This window comes from Sinohyriopsis cumingii, chromosome 14, assembly GCF_028554795.1.
Source record: "Sinohyriopsis cumingii isolate HCF-2022 chromosome 14, ASM2855479v2, whole genome shotgun sequence".
NCBI classification, from domain to species: domain Eukaryota; kingdom Metazoa; phylum Mollusca; class Bivalvia; order Unionida; family Unionidae; genus Sinohyriopsis; species Sinohyriopsis cumingii.
In genome coordinates this window covers 5,780,370-5,802,537 of record NC_142974.1, presented here as the reverse complement: position 1 = coordinate 5,802,537, position 22,168 = coordinate 5,780,370, and the positions used below count along the sequence as shown (strand labels likewise).

Here is a 22,168-nt window from a genome sequence, read left to right as displayed (position 1 = left end):
TGATTTCAGGCGTATCCACACACAGATTGGATGCGGTGAATCCTCAAAACTCGCCCTCTCTGAGTTATATCTCGGACTTGTAACTGCGTGTCTTGCAGATGTAGCTTAGAAGGGCTACAAATAAATAGATTACACGTGAGCAACATCTCCACATTCCGCATCCGTACATATGGAATCTGAGCCTGAAGCTGTGTCGTATATGTATGTGTATGCAGTTGATGAATTCAATAATTTCTAAGGATTTAATTTATATAAGAGACGTTTTTGAAACAAATCTTTATCCTTAACGTGCTGTTCTATAGTTGTCTTTACCTGTTTAGACTGGTACTGTAACGATAATGTTTGTATCAGTATGCAGTGGAATAATCAAGACAATGAGGATCACAGACTTTATTTTACAAATATGTTCTAAAATGCCTATTCCTATTAATCATGAAATGCAATATAAACCCATTCTGTACCGTAGAAAGACAGTCTAAACGGCTCATCTAGTTAATGAAATCACAAAATATATCCCTTATTATTAGTAGCATTGGTATTATTTCCGCTTTAATGTTGACTATAAAAAGAGATTTGAGAGGCAGGCCTAAAGAATTGTCACTGATCATGTAGGAGAAATCTCATTTTTGACAAAACAGTATTGCTCTTTTTTTCTTCTGTTTCTTTTCTTCTTGCAAATGTCGGACATTCTTCTAGAACATATATCTGTAAACACTAGGAATACTTTTTGTGAAAAGAAAACTTTTTTGTGTTACTTGATAGGCTTCCATGTCATTTGAAGCTACCTGTATGATAATTAATTTAACAATTTAATTTTCTTTCTGTTTGACTCTTTTTCGAAGTTTCTGTTCTTTAAAACTCCTCCCCTTCAAGGTATGGGGGACGTTTTGACTGAATAGAAACGTTACGTAGGGTTCTATGCATCTACTTAATAACTGAAACACAGTATTTTATCAAACATTCTCAATACCGTAAATGTCAACCAAAAACTTCATCATTTACACAGATAATTCTCGTGTCAAATCACGCAATAAAGATATTTATTAGGTCTAAAATCTGAAATCTTCAATACATCATCTCTGCACCAGTTATGTCTGTAATTTGCAACATAATTGATTTATTCGTAACCATGCCAACCAATGTCAATGCTTTATGATCCAAAGAAAGACCAAGCTTTCCAAAAACCAAACAAAACCCACAGTGTTCATATCCAATGAAGTTAATATCACTATATTTAGCTGCAAACCTCAAGTAATTTTAGGACAGTATACATTATATTAGCAGATATGAACAGAATGGCTATAATCCGGGATAAAATTCAAATTGGTTGAAATACTTTGCAAGGGTGGTTCAAGTCTTTGTGTAGAAACTGTACAAAATAAATAGATACAAACATGGGTGTTTGAGTTGACTGTAACGTGTAAGCGAATATATATATATATATATATATATATATATATATATATATACACACACACACACACACACACCGGGCTAATAAACGGAGAACGGAGGATAGTTGAGATATTAGCTGCTGTCGCACGCCAGTTCTATCAAATTAATCATTTCTCCACTTTATGTTCGTGGCCATTCCCCATCTTCAGTGATTATTAACTCATTCGTAGTCAATCTAGCCGCGCCCGATACCTTTGATTATAGTACTGTCGAAGACCACATGTACAATAATCTAACCCATACGTGTAGGACTATGAAAGATCGCTTGTACCGTAATCAAAACTCGTGCACACCATCAACAAAGACCATATATTGGTGAAGGTATCATGCTGTATCAAGACGCTGCCAGCCATTATATTGTATCAAGCAGGTCACAAAGTAGGAAACGTACAGCATTGCCTATATAACCATTCAAACACCATGGGTTGATCATGTTGCTATGTAAAACGTCGTTAGTTCAAGCAATTTAATGATTATTTCTAGTATGAGCCAAATTCAAGTTATGGACACAAACAGTTATGTGTATCCTAAAGTACTGATTGTTGTTCTTTGGTTGTTGGGTTTAACGCCATTTTTTCAGCACAATATAGGCTATACATGATGGCGTTTTCAGAATAGGTGACAAAAAAACAACAATTACTCCAAGTTGGCATAATTTTGTCGTAAATCGAAACAATGAGATATGCTTCTATTAACATAAAGGCAGAATGATGAAAGGTTTAAAAAATTATTCAAGTGCATTCATAACATCCAGAAGGACAATAAGTTTCGACATCACTCGCCTCTGAACGGATTCGATTAACTGATTATCTAGACTATTTCAAAGATCAGACTCTCAAACAGAAATAATCTTAAACTTCATTACCAAGATTGTCCAAATCTTAAACTTCATTACCAAGATTGTCCAAATCTTAAACTTCATTACCAACATTGTCCAAATCTTAAACTTCGTTACCAACATTGTCTAAATCTTAAACTTCATTACCAGCATTGTCCAAATCTAAAACTTCATTACCAACATTGTCCAAATCTTAAACTTCGTTACCAACATTGTCTAAATCTTAAACTTCGTTACCAACATTGTCCAAATCTTAAACTTCATTACCAACATTGTCTAAGTCTTAAACTTCGTTACCAACATTGTCTAAATCTTAAACTTCATTACCAACATTGTCTAAATCTTATACTTCAGTACCAACATTGTCCAAATCTTAAACTTCAGTACCAACATTGTCCAACATTGTCTAAATCTTAAACTTCATTACCAACATTGTCTAAATCTTAAACTTCGTTACCAACATTGTCTAAATCTTAAACTTCATTACCAACATTGTCTAAATCTTAAACTTCGTTAACCAACATTGTCCAAATCTTAAACTTCAGTACCAACATTGTCCAAATCTTAAACTTCGTTACCAACATTGTCTAAATCTTAAACTTCATTACCAACATTGTCTAAATCTTAAACTTCGTTACCAACATTGTCCAAATCTTATACTTCAGTACCAACATTGTCCAAATCTTAAACTTCAGTACCAACATTGTCCAACATTGTCTAAATCTTAAACTTCATTACCAACATTGTCCAAATCTAAACTGTATTACCAACATTGTCCAAGACTGTCTAAATCTTAAACTTCATTACCAACATTGTCCAAAATCTAAAACTTCATTACCAACATTGCTTAAATCTTAAACTTCATTACCAACATTGTCCAAATCTTAAACTTCATTACCAACACTGTCCAAATCTTAAACTTCATTACCAACATTGTCTAAATCTTAAACTTCATTACCAACATTGTCTAAATCTTAAACTTCATTACCAACATTGTCCAAATCTTAAACTTCATTACCAACATTATTTAAATCTTAAACTTCATTACCAACATTGTCCAAATCTTAAACTTGATTACCAACATTGTCCAAATCTTAAACTTCGTTACCAACATTGTCCAAATCTTAAACTTCATTACCAACATTGTCCAAATCTTAAACTTCATTACCAGCATTGTCCAAATCTGTTGATACTATGTTCTGTTTTTGATTCAATACATTTTCGTCAGAACATTTCTTTAATTATTTCCTTTGGAAGAGGAACCCTTGAAAATCAATTACAATGTATAGTGAATATATTATACGTTAATGTCTGTATCTCCACAGAACGAATAAGCAGAAATAAATATATTTCCCGAACTTCGACATATTATAGTCTTTAAGAAAATTGCATACATCAAGTTACATTTTGAATCCAACTGTTTTGCACACATATGTATGCATGTATGTATGTATGTATATATATATATATATATATATATATATATATATATATATATATATATATATATATATATATATATATATATATGGATCAGCAGCAAATCAAAAGATATCAACCTGCATTTACAACCATTTAAATATAGTACAAGCCATACGATAGCATCTTATGTAAACGTTCAGTAGCGACCATTTCAGTAAAGGTTCTTACTTTTTATAATTCGAATACACGTAACTGTAATAGCGATTATTCGCTGTTTTTCGATTCACACACACCGCATTCATTCGAATGGCATTTGCACGCTGATATACAGCAAAATAACGTCATAGTAAGATGAGATTTTCTGACTAATACAACATGCTCGTATTGTAGAAACGAATTCGCGCTGCCCTGTTCTTTGTTATCATTGATTCGACGTCCTCTTTTCTTGACCCATTTTATTAACTTTCCACCACTGTACAAATCCATAGCGATCAATGGTTTGTGTCCAGTTGTTTCTTGATTACGTTTACTCCGCAGGGCATTCAATAATCAATATTAAATAGACTTTGAAGAAACTATATTGCATAAAATGTCAGAAAAACACATAATAATAGTTAATGAGTAAATGCGTCTGCATGACCACACTGGCATATATTTTAAGAGATCGGTCTGTTATTGCTGGCTAGTATTAGCTATTATTCGATTTCAAAATGCCTTCCCGTGACAGGCATACTGTTGTGCTATAGTGAATAATTTGTTTGGATACAATATTACTGAAGCCAACCTATTTCGTTTTCTGGGATCACGCATAAGCACGACATCTACACTTCAATTAACAAAGGATCGCGGGGTACACTAAGGCAAGTCATTAATCACATCTAAGAATAGAATGGAATGCTTACCTATTTTCGAAGAATTCTGACAAAGAAAGTCTGTTTGAAAACAAAGTTGTAAATCCGACCGATACTGGAGTAACGCTAGGAGCTTTAAATAGGACCGATACTAAAGTGACGTTAGGAACTTTAAATTACACCGATACTGAAGCGACGATAGGAACTTTAAATATGACCGATACTAAAGTGACGTTATGAACTTTAAATAACACCGATTCTGAAGTGACGTTAGGAACTTTAAATGGCACTGATACTGAAGTCACGTTACGAACATTAAATAGGACCCATACTAAAGTGACGTTAGGAACTTCAAAATAGGACCCGTTTGTTGATGAAACGATTTTAATATGCATAGAGGCACATATTTGGTGCAATTGCTTGAGAAAAAAAATGACCGCACTTGTCTCGACTTACCGCGTAAGGACTTATCAGCTCCGAGCGCATTTAAAAATAAAAATACCAGGATTCACAGGTAACCGGTCTAAAGTGGCAGGCTAATATTATAGACCAATCTCCAATATAAGTATGGGGGCCCCGAGTGGCCGAGTGGTCTAAAGCGCTCACCGTTCCGGATCACTGCCATCTCACCTCTGTCTGCGTGGGTTCGAGTCCAAGGCTCGGCTAGCGTGGGTACGTGGGAAAGCCTGCCAGTAGCTTCTCGTGGGTCGGTGGTTCTTCCCTGGGTTTTCCAGGGTTCTTCCTCCACCAGTTATACTGGCCGCCATGTATAGCCTATCTTGTGCTGAAAAATGGCGTTAAACCCTAGAACAACAACAACAACAACCAATATAAGTATGCATCTACCAATGCATCTGTCAATGAAGTCATTCGCACGAGAGTTATACTATTCCCACAACAGCGAGTTTAAAAATTCCCCACATGAAGTGTAGAAAACCCTTGGTTATTATTACGGCATGGTAACTTCCAATATGTCACAATGACTAGATAACGTGTCGTCAATCATAGCAACGTAAGCGATAGTTTATGACAAGCGAAACCGAATGAATTTATCGATGTTTTCATTACAAAGTCGCACGAGTAGCATTCGTTGAACGCTGAAACATTATCAAACGAGTTTTCAACAAATATCGTATGTTCTATGGATATCCAACTGGATTTTCGTCGGCCATAAACTGACCAATTTGGTAATGTACACTACGATTACCTCATAGTCTCTTTCAGAAGTTATTATCATGTTATTCTAATTAGCAGCTTCAAATCTGTGCGTCGAATCATAGGAAGGAGAATAATCATTATCTTCAGCCCCAGAGTACGGGAATTTTCACGCGATTGTCAGCAAAATAACAGCACCGATATTAAACACGTGCAGCCTTAAGAACAACTGGGTTGAGCATTTCACTGCGTAATGTACACTATCGTTATGTTATCTTCAAGTACATGATGTTGTTGTTGTTGTTCTAGGGTTTAACGCCATTTTTCAGCACAAGATAGGCCATATATGGCGGCCAGTATAACTGGTGGAGGAAGAACCCTGGAAAACCCAGGAAAGAACCACCGACCCACGAGAAGCTACTGGCAGGCTTTCCCACGTACCCACGCTAGCCGAGCCTTGGACTCGAACATACGCAGACAGAGGTGAGATGGCAGTGATCCGGAACGGTGAGCGCTTTAGACCACTCGGCCACTCGGGGCCCCTTCAAGTACATGAAGATTATGTTTTGTTGTCGTTGCTGTTGTTGTTGTTGATGATGATGATGATGATGATGATGATGATGATGATGATTGTGATAGTGATGACGATAATGATGATTTTTTTTGCTTGTATAACCAATTTTAGTACTCGATTTGGGTATACATGACTGCCAGTATAACTGGTGGATGAAGAACCGGAGAAAACCCCGGCAAGAACCACCGACACACGAGAAGAGTGTTTTGTTACATATGTGGCTCGATAGCAATCGAATTGCTGACTCTTCTGCAGATACACGGAGGATATTGACGTTTTTCTAGAGTGGCTATAAGGAACTATTTAACAAAGGAAGTAGGGAACATTGTAATGTCAAGAGTGTTTCGTGTTTCCATTTCACTTTTTCTATACATTTTTCCCAGTCAAGACCGTCGATTTGCATGATTTCCTTTTAGTTTTATTTTGTGTCAATAAGGTTATCGGGTGCATTACTACCTCCATAAAAAGATGTTCCGAATTTCACAATAATTTCCGGTCATCGACATTTTAATAAATTTTGCTTCAACAAATAATGCTTCAAACTGTGTACATTATCAAATTATTGGACTGTCCAAAAAAAAAAAAGATTTTTATTTTCGTTTAAACATTTCATGCGCGTATTGATAAAGTGAACATTGTTGGCATTGGATAAACATCAAAGAACGAAATATCTGACAGATTTCATGGTGAACATCTTTATATCGATCCACCTTATAGAAACATAGTCAACAAAATTTGGTTTTGGCCACTTTGTTTACAGTTGGCGTAAAGCAAGTGAAAATGAAAGAACAGATGAACGCATACAACGAATATATGGTTACTAAATATCAGCTTCTGACGCATCTACGCCTATTGTGTCAAAATTATACTTAACATACGCTTATACTCCATCGGCAGAAAAGCATAACTGAAAAGGGAGGGTGTGTGAAAATAAATTTGCAGGCAAGAAAATAAAATCTTACTTTGTGCAAATATTTTGTATATAGTAAAGTTAAATCACCTACTCTTTGTTCCTAACGTGTATCGACCTTTTTGTATCCTAATTTACTTGTTTAAAAACATTAATCTTACAAAGCCTATTCTCATGTATTAGATCTGATGATATGTATGAAAGACATTAAACGGACAAACACCCACGACTGAAAGCCATAAAGGGATAAATGACGTAACAAATTATGTTAATGAGGGTAATAATTAACATCAATTGGCAACTGAGTCAAACTATTTTTTTTTTCTTCTCTAAAACAAAATGCATAAATAACTGTAGACTTCTGTCGAAAAGGGAATAATGGACATCAGCCACGATAATATTAAAAACAAAATTTTAAATGTAATTCACGGTGCAATAAACGTTGAGACAATAATTGCTGCGGTGCTTCGAAAACGGTATCATTCACTAATCGACAAAACTACTCAAAATATCCCCAACTTTATAGAACGTGCTTAGAGACATGTATGTATGTATGTATGTATGTATGTATGTATGTATGTATGTATGTATGTATGTATGTATGTATGTGATTTGGATTTTTAACGAAGCTATAACAATTTTTCAGTCATATCGCTAGGATGTTTTCAGTGTGGCAGTTTATAGTTATGTCTAGCACCGGGGCCTCATGCCGCATACATATGGTATGATGTCCCACCCAGTAACATTATCCTCACACCGGGCCGACCAGTCCTAACACTATCGTCTTAATGATGAGCGCCAAGAGAGGCAGCTGTTAATACCATTTATATAAGTCTTTGGTATGACTCGGCTGGGGATCAAACCCACGACCCCGCATCCGAGGCGAGCGCTGTAGCCACAAGGCCAGTGTATGTATGTATGTATGTATGTATGTATTACGTACACTTTTGCGGGGAAAAACCGCTATGGGATGCCATAGCTATTCCTTGGTACTGACACATCGGCCGGGCCCTGAGTGGCCGAGTGGTCTAACGCGCTCACCATTCCGGATCACTGCCTTCTCACCTCTGTCTGCGTGGGTTCGAGTCCAAGGCTCGGCAAGCGTCGGTACGTGGGAAAGCTTGCCAGTAACTTCTCTTGGGTCATTGGTACCTGGGTTTTCCAGGGTTCTTCCTCCACCAGTTATACTGGCCGCCATGTATAGCCTATCTTGTGCTGAAAAATGGCGTTAAACCCTAACAACAACAACGAACTGACACATCGGCCAAGCAGTCCATATTGTACCTTGGTTGCAGTAATCAGTATCAGCTGTTACGTATTGAGGCCTCAAAATTTGGAACACTCCATGTTACACAAATTCCACTCTACGTGTGTGTATGTATATATTATAGTCCCTGCGGTTGTTACTAACAAACATTCAGTTCCTTCAATAATAGCTGAATAATAGCTGTTTTACTTCACGGAAAAACTATTTCCTTTCTTGTCTGTTTTTATTCCTTTATTTAAAAATAATAATGCAGTGGACCTTAGCTTGAGCCTTGTTTTCGTGGTCACGATATGCCTGCATGTACATAAGGACTACATTTTACACGTGGAACTTTCCAGGCAGTATTTATTGTTTAATACAAGTTCTTTTAAATCTTTATTGAAAACTGAATTATGGAAACTGTAGTCTTTGGAAAGCAGTGCGATTTGCCTCTGTCTAATTGTTACTGTAGTTATCCACTATCTACTTTATTTTTTGACGTCATAGTTTCTACCATTTGCTATCAAAAATGCGTACTTACTGAAAAATAATTATCTCGTTACGCTGACAGTATACGAAGAATTTCATACATGATACGAGGATGCATCATGCACGGTCTGTGCAATAATATAGGAAACGCCTTCGTGAGAAATGCACCAACGAAGCCAAGCAGAATTGTGACAAATAGGGACTGTCGTGTCGGTATATTATATCAAACTTGTTTTATGCGTACTGAGGAAAGAATTCGCTGAAAATTGCACAACATCTAGATCAGAATAAAATAATGTTGCTTGTTGGATATATGTTTACAGCGTTAAGACGATACGACAAAATAAGGTTTTCTCAAGTAAACATACAAACATATAAACACTGTGTATTGTTTACTGATGCACCTTTTCTCGCAATGCCTTGTATCGGCAATTTAATTTAGGACGATAATAATAATAATAATAATAATAATAATAATAATAATAATAATAAGATGATGATGATGATGATGATGACGATGATGATGATGATGATGAACAACATGAAAACCAAGAAACTTAATGATTCTGAAAATCTGAGAAACAGAACACATTTCGCCCATCAAACGCAATGTGCTTCATAAACAAGCTACTCTATCACGTAAATTCTTAAAGTACAAACTTATCAATGAAAAGTATCGTCTATCTTAACAAGTTTTGTTTCTTTTTGCGGCTTTTTTGTTCGTTTTTTGTTTCCACCACAGGAAAGGTAACGAACTTTGGGAATTAGATAGCTACATGAAACCAAATCAGTCTAAGTACAATATCTGCCTTTGCAAAAAAACAATGGAGATTTTTTTTATAAAAAAAACAAACACAACATACAATAGCAAATGGAACCAAAGCAAAACGTGAAGCACTCGAAGACCGACGATCGTAATTTCCATAGTATCATATCCACGTCAACAACTAGTGAAATATTGGAACGATAACATGTTTAACTCCGTGTATTTAACTCCAGTAGTGACTGTTATGCAGTAAGATCGGCCTTTTACGTCACATAATAGCATCGGTATCAAGTTGTAAAATAGGAAAACGATAAAATAAGGATTTATTTCATTGCACCACTCAACCCGTTAGCACGTAATGTGCCATCAAGTTTGTACAAAGCTATGATCGATACTCACTGAATAAAGAGTAACACGTTGGATACGTACGCTACTCCGTAGAAATATGAACCAATCGCAACTACGTGGAAATACGAACCAATCGCAACTCTGTGGAAATATGAACCAATCGCATAAGAAAGTAACATTATCTTAAATACATTAGAAAGCTCACTGACCGTCCATCAGTTTCTAGATGCAATATGTACTTGTTTTTCAAGTTGAAATTTTAATTCTCTGTGTAATATTAATGCATTTCAGGGAGCGATTGCTCGACACGAATTGCATGACACGACGTGCATGACACGACTTGTACCTCTGTCCCCCACCAAAAAAAAAACAAAAAAACAACGCAAATCGACTCCAAATGTTGCTAGATACCATTTCTAACTAAACACATTCTGTCTAATTAGTAGACTGAAATTGTCAAGTTTTATAAATATTTAAAAGTCTGGGGATGCATTGTGTTACTCGAAACGCCGAGTAGTGTTTTACGACAGAGGAGTCCGATGCGAATCTTATTGTGATATTACTACAATTGTATTAAGCCAGTATTTATTTTTGATGTCATTTCCTTTTTTTCTTTTGTCCCCGATTCCGGAACAAAGTTCATTGATGTTGCATTTAATCTCTTATATTCATCAACACTGTATTGACCCTAATTATTAAATACGTAATAAGAAAGAAACTCGTTATCGGTTTACTAGTTTTCTTTACCATATTAAAAACGCCAGATCAGAACAATATCTAGTTCAGTAACGACCTTGAAATGTATTATACACTTTCCTTTAACTATAAAAACATTTAATGTCTTTTCTCAAAGTTGAAATACTACAGCTATACTACTACTACTACTACTCGATGCTACTACCAATACTATTAAATAATAATAAAATTAAAAACAAAATTTTAAAAAATTAATAATAATAATAATATTAATACTAACAATAATAATAACGACAACAAGAACAACAGCAGAATTTGAGGACCACGCTTCACCTGCAATATTGTCTAATTTTTTAAAAACTTTTATCTTGGATTATTTTAATGTAAGTCGCTAATACTTATAATTATTATAGCTGAATATAAATTGGGGTTTTGTGACACGATATGAAAAGCATTATGATCAACATATATGCAGTTTAACGTCATCCAATTTTTTTTAATAATATGTTCCATAGCACCTAGAACAACAAGACTAGTATTATTATTGGCATCATACGACATCTAAAACACTTTTATGTATGCATGTATGTACTTCTAATTTAATTTACATATCTGGGATACTGAGTTTACGGTTCGAACTGATACAAACAAGAATATGCGATCTGAAAACAGGTTCATATCTAGGCTATGGAGTTACCAGTTCGACTTTATAAATACACATAAATATGCGACCAGAATTAAGGTCCATATCTGGTATACTATTCCATCGGTTGGCCTTTTACGGCGCAAACAGGGTTATGTTGTTCAGGCGACCCGAGTTAAGTGTGTTGCCCACTGACACACTGCGGTAACCTATTCGGGCCAATCGGATGGTAGGATTCGAACCTGCATCATGTCGGTCTCAAGTCAGGCACTCTAAACTTTGCCCCAACGCGCGTCCTCAAGATAAAACAGAATTCGAGCCCAATATTACCGTAACATAGACATTTAATTAATTTATAGTTATACGAAAAGTTACACTACCATCATTTGCGTTCCTCGAGTTTTTCCTTCCACTTGCGTTACTTAACTTTACAATATTTTCCTGACCGAAATACACCAATGCAAACCCACATTTAAAACATATATTGCATGAGAGTGCAGAATCAAAGCCACATTTTCTTACCACCATCAACCCAGAAATGTATTTCTTTTGTCAAAACATCATAGTGGTATGTGCCAATACAGGGATCTTTCAACGGACCATGCCAACAGTTCCGATTGTTGGAAAAAACGTGCATATGTACACATGTTCGAAACAAGTTCAAAAAAGTGCATACATCTGAAATTTCCAACGATGCTATATTTTAAGTGAGCAACTTTTTTTATCCATCAAAGAAAATCTTATATTGCCAGTCGGTGTCTCACCAGATGGTTGAAACATTTCCTTTTCCTACGTTTTAGTTTGCCTTACCCGATGCGTTACGCACTTCTGAAATGGGTTACCGTTTAAAAATCTAATTACACAAAATATCCGCACCAGTCTAAAACTGGTTGAAAAATATCATAGTATATTATATAAGGCTTTGAGTGACCTAGACTGGTTAATAATGAGAAGTACAAATTAGGTAAAATCTTTTCAAAGCCAGATTCGTACATGGCCGAATGGATGTACACGACTTTAATTCAGAGACAATGGATTTTCAAGGCTGTTCAATACCACCATCATGCGTGCTGCAGATAGGCTAGATGAGCCCTTCTGCATGTCGTAAGATTCAATTAATGGAGGCAAACTTTTCGCATTAGAATGTGTTACGTGATGTTTCAGCCGAGATGATCTTCGGATTCTTAAATGAGTTCAGCTTATATTATGAATCCAACAACGAATTTTAAGGAAGTTTACTATTGTTTGTCTTGTTCACTCGTCTGTGTGCCTTTTTGGGGAAACATAAACTTAATTGGTACTATATAGCCAGGATTGTGTTGATGTGCCATTACATACTGAAATGTGACGAATAAAATGTAATACTGATGCATGCATCTCTTTTACTAGTTTGGTTACGGGACATCACAGATTAAATAAGTGACTGATTCCGCAGGCTCAGAATGAGTAATACATCTTTTAAAGCACATATGGTTTACTGCAATGCCACGGCTCATTAGGTTTACTAAATACATACTCGTACCTTACAAACAACTCTAGCTGGTCAGAGACATTACAAGCTGCCAAGTTTTCAACATTGTGATGTTGATATCAGTTTACTATATGAATTCAAATAGTATCATGGGCCCTTCACACCGGAATGAATTTACAGTTTCTCTTACCTTGCTATCAACTGGCCCCAACAGGGTAAAAATGCCGAAGATACTATTCCTTAACTGTTGTATCCATGCTTGCCTCTGCGAGAATGACGAGGAATACAATGCGTTGTTCTTGAGGAATATCCGGTTATCTGACTCTTTGGCCACCCTTTCTTAGTGATGTCCATATTGGCATGCCTGCAGACATTGCATATATATATACATACATTCGTGCAAAACTGTACTGGTCACATATAGCCCATCATTATCATGCATTGATCAGATTCCATTAGCGAGGTTGGCATCTTCGCGGCGAATATTAATTAATGCAAGGCTCCCATGTAACCTGTACCGTCTACAATATAGGATATTTTCGGAACTGCTGCTGAGAAGAAGTGCGGAAAAGCTATTTCACACCCGGTGTTGCTAAAGGAACAACTCCAATTGCTTTCGGAGCTCTAAAATGTTAATTGAAACACCTTCCCTTTTGGAATAAAAAAGCAAAACGAACAATTACAGTCCATGGACATGAGAATCCGAATAACGTTCAGGGCAATTTTCAATGCATCGGCACAGTACGGCACAATGACGTTACGTTGCTCCACGTCGCTGCATAAATCTAATTTTCTAAAATAAGCTTAGCATTTCACAGCAATCAATGTTTTATGCAAATATCTTGGGTATTAAAGCAATCCAATACAACGCGATCTCAGTAATAATGATATCCAACATGCCAATATGTCACTCATAAAGCGATCTGTGTGCCATTTGACGGCAGAAGTAAAGTGGTAGAATTGTTATTGAAGCAAGTGGGAAACGAGGTATATACAAACTACCTGGTTCTCCCCCTCTTTGCCTATTTTGCTCTAGAAACTACCTGCTCTTGGAAGCGACGCAAGTATGTTTACATCGAACACGTTCAGTTCCAAATACTGACTCCATGCCTGATGCATAATAGTGGCAACGAATTCAGAGTACCATTAGTTCTGTAAAAACGACAAGATGTCTGGCGAGTTCAAGCAAACACTAAAAGTCCTTAATACATATCTCCTGGAAGAGATAAATATATCTAGGGTTTAGATATTGGTAAATACAATTCACAAAATATTCGCATCCGGTCCAAATCATGCCCAACGACTAATGCAATATGATTATGTAGAACATCGATCTGTAAGATCCTGTCATATCACATAACCCCAAAGTAACTGATAATATTATTCCTCTGGAACAAAATCTGCCCAGTCAGTCTATATTTGTCTATATTCCACTCTTAATCTGCCATAATAAGGAATACTCTGTTTCCCTCCAAGGAATTGATCAGTGGGCTACTAAGCATCTCCGATCAATACGTAACTTTGAATCTGTCTGATCTACTGCGCGAATGCCAGCATCCAACAAGAACCTCGTAGTAGAGCATTTATTACATTGATCGTTATACGGACTGACTGGAGGGGGGACGGGGTGATTGATCGAGAGTAGCCTAAATAAATATAATGTATCTGCAGTGCTAATGAGATACCACGAGCAAATCAATTATAACAATGATGGTTATTTAGCTCCCTTGTATAGGCAGTAACGGCTCATGTCTGAGTTATAACATCAGCCGGTTGTCTCGACACATTTGTATATTGAATAATGAAAACAAAATGTCCCAGAGAGAGACAGAGAGACAGAGAGAGAAAGAGACAGAGAGAGAGAGAGAGAGAGAGAGATGAAGATGGTGATGATGATGATGATGAACTTCATGAAACAATGCAGACATACGTATATGTACATAAATACAGCAACATCTTTAGCGTGGAATATTCTATGTATCTAAATGTTTAGGAGAGAGACCAAGTCAGAAAAAAGACAGTCAGGTATAAAAGTACGACAGATTCGCAGATCAATGCACTTAAGACACTGGCAAACAAAGAGTAACAAAGCCAAAGAGTTAACTACTTAGATCATATAGGTTGTTAGTTATCTTCACATTTGGCAGACTAGCGTATAAATAAATGGAGAGAGACATAAAAAGTAGCAGATGCAAGTACCTAACACAAGAGAGCAACATACACAAATATAAATGGAAATGCGAACTGACAAAGCGTCAACCTTTTCAGTACTCGTGAACGTTTATTTCTTACCTAGAGTGAGTGTGACACGGAACTGAACACTTAAGGGGGAAGGGGGCGCTCACAAGTTATTATGTACTTTTGAGAGAGTGACGTATGTAAGGTGAAGTTGTTTGCATTTAAAACATGCACAATGGAGAGAATGTTGGCATACCTCTATGCTACATTAATGTAATGTGGATGATATTTCTTTGGATATTGTACTTTTGAAAATTGTACATGATTTAAACACACTGATAACTAAAATGATTGCTCCCTTGTGCTAAAATATCAGCCTGAATTAGTCTAAAGTACACTATCCATAGCAGCTATTAAAATAGGGAAAATGAATTTTGCCAGACTCGACAATACCAGCTTCTGAAAGTGCGATGCATGAATTACCAAATATATAAAATGTAAAATAAGTTATCGGCTCTTTTTTATACAATTTACCTCTGAAGTTCAGGAAGTCAAAATGACCAAGTGGAGCTAGCACCTTTTAGAAAGGTGCACATCTGGAGTAAGGCCAAGCTGTATACTCTATAACCCATATTACACCCATCAATCATACAACAAAATAAAAGGGAATTAAAAATATACAAGGTCTTTATTAAATAGCTGGTATAACCAGTGAGGAAAGCCGGGGAAATTATTTTTCTTTAAGATCCTAACCCTATACAAAATACGAAACTGCAGAGCGCCACCTTAAAGCAAATATAAAAATGTATGCAATTTTTATTTTATTTTCATATAATTATGTATGATGTTCTTAATAAAATGATACATTCATATTGATGTAAAGCATGAAAATAAGCTAATTATGCTCATTTTGCTCTTGCTTACATAATTTACCATGAGGTATGTTTGTGTGAGTAGTGACCTTAATTATGGGGAAATTAGAAGTCTTAGAATATAGGAATAGAGTCAACTTAAATTTAAAACTGTTGCAATAAGTAAAAGCAATATATAGTGAAAATGTTTCTTTTCATTTATTTGCAATGAAAAAAACATAAATGATGAGAAAGTGAATTCGCATCTTCCATATTAAACAATAGGCAAATATTTTACACTTTGACCTTTCACCTTTATGAAACTGAGGAGTTCCATCCCTTTTCAAGCTGTAAAATTCATTGTGGATATCTCAAAAATAATTCTGGCTAGTTTCATGTTCCTGTCATTCAGCATAACATTGGTTGCGAGGTTTACAAAATGTAATGTACATTCTTAAAATATCTCACTTTTTATCATAAGGGGGGAAATGCAGGATAATTATTCAAAAGGACTGTTTTGATGCTTGCGACTTAAATGTTTCAGCCATAAAATCATAATTAAATCATACAATAATAATACCTTTATTCTCTTTATGGGGGTGCTTACCAGTTATTATGTACTTTTGAGGGAGAGACGTATGTAAGGTGAAGCTGTTTGCATTTAAAACATGCACAATGGAGAGAATGTTGACATACCTCTATGCTACATTAATGTAATGTGGATGATATTTCTTTGGATATTGTACTTTTGGAAATTGTACATTATTTAAGCACTCTGCTAACTAAAATGACTGCTCCCTTGTGCTAACAAATCAGTCTGAATTAGTCTGAAGTATACTATTCATATCAGCTATTAAAATAGAGGAAATTAATTTTGCCAGACTAGACAATACCAGCGTCTTAAAGTGCAATGAATGAATTACCAAATATATAAAATGTAAAAAAAGTTATCGGCTCTCTTTTATACAATTTTCCTTTGAAGTTCAGGAAGTCAAAATGACCAAGTAGAGCTAGCACTATTTTGAAAGGTGCACATCTGGAGTAAGGTCAATCTGTATACTCTATAACCCATATTACACCCATCAATCATACATCAAAAAAAAGGGAATTAAAGGTTCTTTGAATAATACCTAAGATATATAAGGTCTTTTTTAAATGGCCGGTATAACCAGTGTGGAAAGCCGGGGAAATTCTTTTCTTTAAAATCCCAACCCTATGCAAAATACGAAACTGTAGAGCGCCACCATATGTCTCTTCAGGTGATGAATATAGTATATACTTAGTTTTTACGACAATCCATCAAAAACTGCGAGATTATTTTATGTCCTGCACTACATGAAGGAACCAACACAAACAAGACTGTAAAGTAATTTTTCGCTATAATTATATGTAGATAATGATCATAATAATTCACAGAAATCACACAATAAACTTCCGGAATAGTTGTGCAAACGAGATTGTTTTACCCTGTTATGTTACAAAGCATAAAGGGCAACAACTCTAATACAATCGCGGAAATCAAATAGTTTGTTGAGGTAAGCATGGGGAGAGACATGATATTTACATAGTTTCACTGCAAACCTAACAGATTAAATGTCAAACATTGCCATGCAAGGGCAACAACTCTAACAAGACTTGCAGGAACAAATTGATATGTCGATATGGAAAGCTCCCAGTCATGACTATTATATTTACCAAGTTGATTGGCAATCAAAAACTATGGGACTAGTTGCACTTACGATTACCGGACATAAGACCAAGCGGAAAAATGTACGGATCGACACGAAATACATCAAAAATCAAAGAAATATTTAACAAACTTAGTGTTGTTGTGCCATTATCTCAGACGACAAAGTCAAGCAGAAGTCTACAAGCCTTCCTTCGATTGCTTCTGCATTAGCATGGTTAAGATAAAAACCGTAGAACAAATAACTTTGTTACAACCAGCTGTAATATTTCAGAGAACAGCACAAGCCTTCAACTATTTTTAGTGTAAGTGTTTATTATTTCCATTTTATATTATAAGCTCGCCATGATTTTATAAGTATTCTATGTTTAACACATTGACCCTAGCGACGAGTTAACGTGGCAGGAGGTAGTAGCATACTGCCGAGCTCTGTAGCGTCGTGATCATGCATGATACACTAAAGTGGGTGGTATTATAGAAAGGTAGACAAAGGTAGCTCAACAATGATACAAAATAATCTGGAATATCTAGTTCTACAAAATAAAGATTTTAAAACACTCATTTTTTGGACCCGATTTTTTTTCTACCCAAAATTCGCCCGTGGTCGAAATCCGTTTTTGTGTCCGGATTTTATACTTTTTGGTCTCAGATCTAGGGCAAACCGGTATGAACTGCAAACAGACAGATGAACCGCTGCAAAAAGTAGGGTAAGATGGGCATTTGGAATAAAGACTGGTCTCGATACAAAAATAATGGTTCCGTTTAGCAACAACAAAAAAATATCCAATAAAAAACGATGTTTATAACACAACTAGGCAGTATATTATTGAAAGATCACCTGGGATTTGGTCTTTTCGGATCTATTCAGAAATAGCTTTAAAATTGTGTTTCCTACTCGATTTTCAGGCGAAAATGACAAAAACATCCAGGAGTTAATGTGTTTTAAAAAAAATGAGTTTTCGTCTATTAGTCATAGTGATCTACATCTTTGACCTTATAATCGAAAGGTTTCTTCCTCTCGCAAAGCTATTCAAGAAGTCAGATGGCCGTAGATTGCGGATAAATGAATTATTGCGCGTAAACCGTTAATATTCTTCTTCAGTCCATTCTAGTTATTGCTATAGTTGCGGCAGCTCTTGAGAGAGTTTAGATATTTCATTTTTTGCAGCAAGTGATGTGTTTAGTCCCTGTGCCATGAACAATGTTTTCTGTCGTAGTTCGTTCCACACATCGCGAATTTTATCCTAACTGAAGCTCTGTAAATTTCCAGGTCAGCATAATTAAATTTAGACACCATTATTTCACACAAAGTATTTAAAGCTAATTAGGTACTTTTAGCTAAATTTAATGGCGCTAACCTGAACTTTTAATGACTTAGGCCTATAGAGAGGATACCATTCACCATGCTGTTTGGAATAAACTATAGTTTCTAGCCTAATACCAAATGTATCGACTTCATTGTGCGTGCGTGCGCGTGCGTGTCTGTCTCAAAATGTTTTATATTGTGTGTTGTCAACGTTGGTGAGACCTTAAGTTGCTATATAGTTTTTTTGTGTTATATATCCTCTGTTGTTGTTGTTGTTGTAGTTGTTGTTGTAGTTGTTGTTTGATTTCGTCAGGTACAGAACAAGCAGCAAGGGTTTCTTCTTTTTCAAAGAAGTTCTCAGCGCGTCGACACTATAACTGAGATGACAAGACTGAGACAACCAGTATGGTTAGCAAAACAACTAGATTTATCTATCGCATGGGTGAGAAAAGTCCATCTCGTCCATTTAACTGCTGGGTGTTGAAACTGTCTCTGATATTCTTCAGCGATAATAAAATTTTCAAATTAGCTGTTGTGTTCAAGATAGTGGACGTCAGCTTGACACCACTGTGTACGGTGTACGAATGGCAACATTTTCTTTAGAACCAACTATGTATCACAAGAATTATATCTGAATGCAAATCGCATGTCCATATAGCCATTTATTTGTGTAGACGAAGAGCTAACACTATTTTCGAGACAGCCACCAGGATGATCATACCGAAGGTTAATCGTTTTCATTAATGACCAACTAGATATCAGGGGAACTTTTGTGATGCAAACGCCATGACAAAATGACTTTCCATTTAAGAAGAATAGCGGAAACAGACTTTCAGGGTGGTCACTTGCTGTTTGTACGCGCCATCTTAATTTAAAATCAACAAACCCCGTGCTAATATAAGCATTCATTCAGGAGAAATAATGACAACGAGATATACATGCTGGCCCCTGTGGCAGCCATATTAGATATTAAATAGGCACCCTTTGCATTTAGGACGAACTATACATAAGAAGTCTTTAGGTAAAAATCCCATCCAATATGACTTTCTGTTCAGGAGGAGTAAAGAAAATATTTTCAAGATGGCTGCGCTAGCGGTCCAATTGGAACGCACTCTAGCACCATTTTCGTTTATGGACAACTGGACTACACAGGCAGGTTTTGGTGAAAACCCCACATCAATTTGACTTTCTCTTTAGGTGAAATTTTGATAAGGTTTCCAAGATGGATGTTGTGTAGGCCATAGTGGACGTCTAATCAACACGATTTTCATTACTGGGTCAGCTTGGCATCACGTAGTCTATTAGTAAATCCTCAAGTAGTTCAAGATGAGTAGCGATAATAAACTTGTGACGGACAGGGAACGACGGACGGAAGTCCATCATATAAGTTCCTATCAACAGTAGATCTGAAACAATTATAAGGTATTCTTAAGGTAAAAAAAAAAAAAAAAAAAACACCGTGGCATGTGAAACTGAGGCTTTCATTATATCCAAGGAAACGAAGACTTTCACTAAATGACAGTGGAGTACAACTCATAGGCCACCAGGTAAAGATTCTGAATGCTTGCTCATTCTACGCTAAAAGAAACTGAAACAGTCTCTACTAAGTTCAATAGCAAATAAACCAAACCGACAATTAACGTATCGACCACTGACAATCAAGTAATCCCGTAAATGTAACGAGGAGGATACTAATATTGTGGTAATACATGGTCTGATTCATTGACAATTTTTTTACAGAAAACAATAAAAAGTTTGACTCGAAAAGTTAATAACGGGACTAAATGACGGCCATAATTAATGGTGGAGGAAGAACCCGGGAAAACCCCATCAAGAACCACCGACCCACTGATTTCTACGTGTGGTCGCCCTAACAACTGTAATTAATGTCGGAACAAAAACTTAAACGGATCAATGCTGGATATATTCCACAATCGTTATTATTTGTCTATTCCAGATTCTGGAGTGGTACGGTTCTCAACCCGACAACAAGGTTATTAGCAGCTCTCGAATAAGGACTTGATGTTAGGGCGAAAAGAACCACAAGAATAGTGCAGTCGGGTCAATAACTTTAAAATCGTGTTTCGCACAAGGACGCCTTTTATGCGCCTTTCCATAGACCCACCCCAGTCAATATGTACCCATCAACATTTGCTAGAATAATATATGCTACATATCTAAGATATATGTTATTTGTGTGTGTGTGTTGTGTGTGTGTGTGTGTGTGTGTGTGTGTGTGTATATATATATATATATATATATATATATATATATATATATATATATATATATATATATATATAATAACGCTTTTGACACTTTATTATCTGCATGACAATGGAGGGTCGATGCTAGGAAATATTTTGGAAACCGAATAATTATCGAAGACAAGGAGTGCGATCAGACGTCATACTGCATGGCATATTCACGATATTGTTTATTGCAGCACAGATGACTTTCGTAAAATACTCCCTCCCTTAACACAAGGAGTTATCAGGATAGTATCGTGTGCAAGTGTCTGGTCATTTTAGATAGGGTACATTCAAATTTATTTTTTTCATTATTCATTTTAAAAAATCCTGTTTGTGGACAACAGGTTTTTAATCGAAAAAATAACATGACGATAATGCCTTTGGTCTAATAAACTGATTATTATTATCATTTTTTGTAGTACGTGTCAAGAAATATCCGTCGTTGGCTTGGAAGAGTGTTCTGACAGGTCATACTAATGTTAAACAAGATAACCATGTAATTGTGAAACTAAAGTCTCCTGGATGTTTGGTCTCAATTATAGGAAAATTATTTGTGATATCGTTGCGTTTAGGAACTCTTCAGTTGACAACCACTGTTGTCTTTGAGGTCATTTGAAACGTGAAAGCATTGACATCCAGCTTGCTGTACGCTAGTGTTATTTGATTCGCTCGTTCAAAACTAGGTTTAAATAAGCAAGACCTATAGTTGACCTATTTATGTTAGCTTCCCAAACGTGTCTGTATTAATATTTGAGTCGTAGTTCTTCAAATTTCGCTCATCACTTAACTGACACAAAACTTTGATGTCTCCATACGTATCTAAACCCAACGTCATCGAATACAAAGATTAATTTCAACATCCATTTACATTCATGCGTACTACCACTAAAATGTTAGCGTAAGAGAGAATACATAAGATAGGACATTTTTCTTTATAACTACTAACAAAATCTAGTCCAATAGTTTATCATGCGCTATAATGCTAATAATTAATGGGGACCGTCTAAAGTTCACAGTTTAACAAATATAC

General features: G+C 35.9%; 1 protein-coding gene across 3 annotated transcripts in view; it reads right to left on the bottom strand.

Moving 5' to 3' along the window:
* The window catches only part of LOC149783133 (neo-calmodulin-like), a 233,638-nt gene that overhangs the window by 85,565 nt on the left and 125,905 nt on the right, over positions 1–22,168 (bottom strand). Inside the window, exon 1 of one of the 3 annotated variants that reach the window (XM_089931358.1) lies at positions 13,055–13,484. The exons of the other annotated variants lie outside the window; for them this stretch is intronic. The gene's annotated coding sequence lies outside the window, so the exon portion shown is untranslated. Of the gene's footprint in view, positions 1–13,054; positions 13,485–22,168 lie in introns of those variants that run through there. 3 annotated transcript variants of the gene reach the window in all.